The following is a 2,262-nucleotide window of genomic DNA, read 5'->3' as shown; positions in this document are numbered from 1 at the left end:
TCCTAGTGTTTGTTTCTATGTATTAGGTAGAGATGTTTTGACTCCATGTCTTGGTAGTGTGGACTAATACAGTAGGTGTCCTGTAGGGTCCAGTGGCACAACCTCCCCTATTACTCAAGCTAGGTACTCGAGGTGTACCCTTCATGTGGTCTGAGGACACCCTCCTCTTGTAGTTGAGCCTTGGTTGCTGTTAGCAGAACAATGGGAGGGATTTACCCAGATCAGTCAGCTGCAAGGACTATGACCACTGGCCACCAACTTCCACCCTCTGTGGAGGATAAGCTGTGCAGGGGCAGGATAGTGGTGCTCTGGCATGGTCTGTAGCTATCTGCTGGGCCCTGGGATTTCCTAGGTGGTGCAGGCCAAGGTCAGTCCCCACCTGTGTTTTGACTGGGGAACCCTGCCTGAGCTGTAATGCAATCTGAGATGGCTAATACTTGTGCTGGGGTTGGAGATTTCCAGGTGAAGCCAAGCTGTGGCTCTAATGTGGCTGCTGTTGGGGCTCAATGAACCCAGCTGTTGCTTGTTTGATAGGATTTAGGAGCCAAGACTAGTTATTTTTATGAAAAAGTAGGTGGGGTGGGCATGTAAGTTGGGTGGGGTAGAGCCTCTGTGGATCTCCAAGATAGGCCACAGCGTTAGCCAGGTTGATTGTGTCTCAGATATGACACCAACCTGCTGGCTCTGTGGGTTAGGGAGGGCTCAGCAAAGGGACAATGGCCTCTGCTCGCCCCAGTGCCAGACATTTCAGTTTTTCCCTGTATACCACAGGGGTTTTCAAGCTGCTACTTTGGTGCTGGAGCTCAGAAGGAGTGAATCTGAGTAGGTGAGTCTAAGTGTGGGGTCTTTAAGAGGAATTGCTTGGGGCTCCAGATGTTTCTTCCACTGACTCAATCCCCACTGCTTTTTGCAGCCATAAGTTTTGGGGACTTATCTTCCTGGCCCTGGAACTCTGGTCTGGGAATGCTGGTGTGGGGCTGGTATTCCTTGCTTCCAAGATACCCCTTCCAAACTATTATCCACCACATGTGTGGTGGGACTGTTACAGAACAAGGCCAAAGGGGGGGATGCAATATACTATTACTGAAAGGACCCTCCCCCCACTAGGTTCACTTGTCCTCCACCAGAGGAAAGATGTCTCTCAATGCCAGAAATTTGTGAAAAGGAACTGTTTAATTAAAGCTATTCAGACTTTAAGTAGTGACCTAATGTCTTCATTAAAATATCAAAGTCCTTTAGGGTACCCACAGACACACACAGTGCTTCCTTCTCACTCTGCTTTCATTTGGGGAACTGTATCTCAGGAAAAGAAATAGATTCAGGCTCCCAACACCATTAGCTGTGTTGTTGGCCAGGATCAAGCCTCATGGTTCTCCTTTGCAAAGCTGTGGGGATCCCCATTCTGGCTAAAGCCACGTGGTCCTCCTTAGTATGGCTGCCAAGTCTGGGTTTAAATCCCCACACCAATCTTCCTCTGAAGCCCTATTTCCGACTCCTCCCACAATTGGCTACACTTGCCAGCACTCTCATATTCTTCCAACTTTTCTGGGCTGCTATGGTAAGTCTGGGCAGGCATGGCCCCGGGGTGTGGAGTCAATCATCTCCAAGTTCTCACACAGGTGCTGTAACCAGGGGGAGTTGCTTCCTAGTTGTGTCTTGGGTGGAAGTCACTCCCTTCTCCCTGGCTCAAAGCATGGCCACAGCTATTTAACATATCTATGAAAACTAGTTAAAGGTTATAGATATGTTAAATGATCAAGCCAGAGGTTACCTGCAAAGCTGTTGCTATGCAGAACAGCTCTCAATGGCCTTGCTCCAAGTGTCCCTTTCCCCAACACACACCTGTCGGGGGAAGGGGTGAGGACATCCTATATATCTTTCTAATATTTTCTGGACACCTAGGGTTCTGGACCCCATTCCAAATCCCTATTTGCCCCCCCACCCCTTGGCTGCACATTGTTTCAGGACCAGCCTGTTCCACATCAAGTGCCCCTTCTACTGGATGGATACATTTTTTTTTTTAATTCTGTGGTTGTCAGACTTCCGTACAATTCAATTTTATAGTTGTTAAACTTCCATTCAACTCAATTTTTGGTGGTTCTGAATAACAGTTGTTCTGTATTTTAGTTGTAATTTTGATGTGGTTGTGTGAAGAGGTGAGCCATGTCTGCCTATGCCACCATCTTACCTGGAAGTCTTCAATTTTTTGAGGAAGCTCCATTCTGTCTTCCACAGTGTGCAAGGCTTCCCTTTTCTCCACAC

General features: G+C 47.8%; 1 long non-coding RNA gene across 1 annotated transcript; it reads left to right on the top strand.

Moving 5' to 3' along the window:
* Positions 1-917: 917 nt before the first annotated feature.
* LOC118500993 lies at positions 918-2,004 on the top strand. Its single transcript, XR_004903565.1, has 3 exons — positions 918-1,033; positions 1,444-1,448; positions 1,966-2,004. It is a non-coding gene; the product is annotated as an uncharacterized LOC118500993 (long non-coding RNA).
* The last annotated feature ends 258 nt before the right edge of the window (positions 2,005-2,262 follow it).

The sequence above is a fragment of the Phyllostomus discolor genome, chromosome 6 (genome assembly GCF_004126475.2).
Source record: "Phyllostomus discolor isolate MPI-MPIP mPhyDis1 chromosome 6, mPhyDis1.pri.v3, whole genome shotgun sequence".
Classification (NCBI taxonomy): Eukaryota; Metazoa; Chordata; class Mammalia; order Chiroptera; family Phyllostomidae; genus Phyllostomus; species Phyllostomus discolor.
This window is presented reverse-complemented; position numbering and strand designations above follow the sequence as displayed.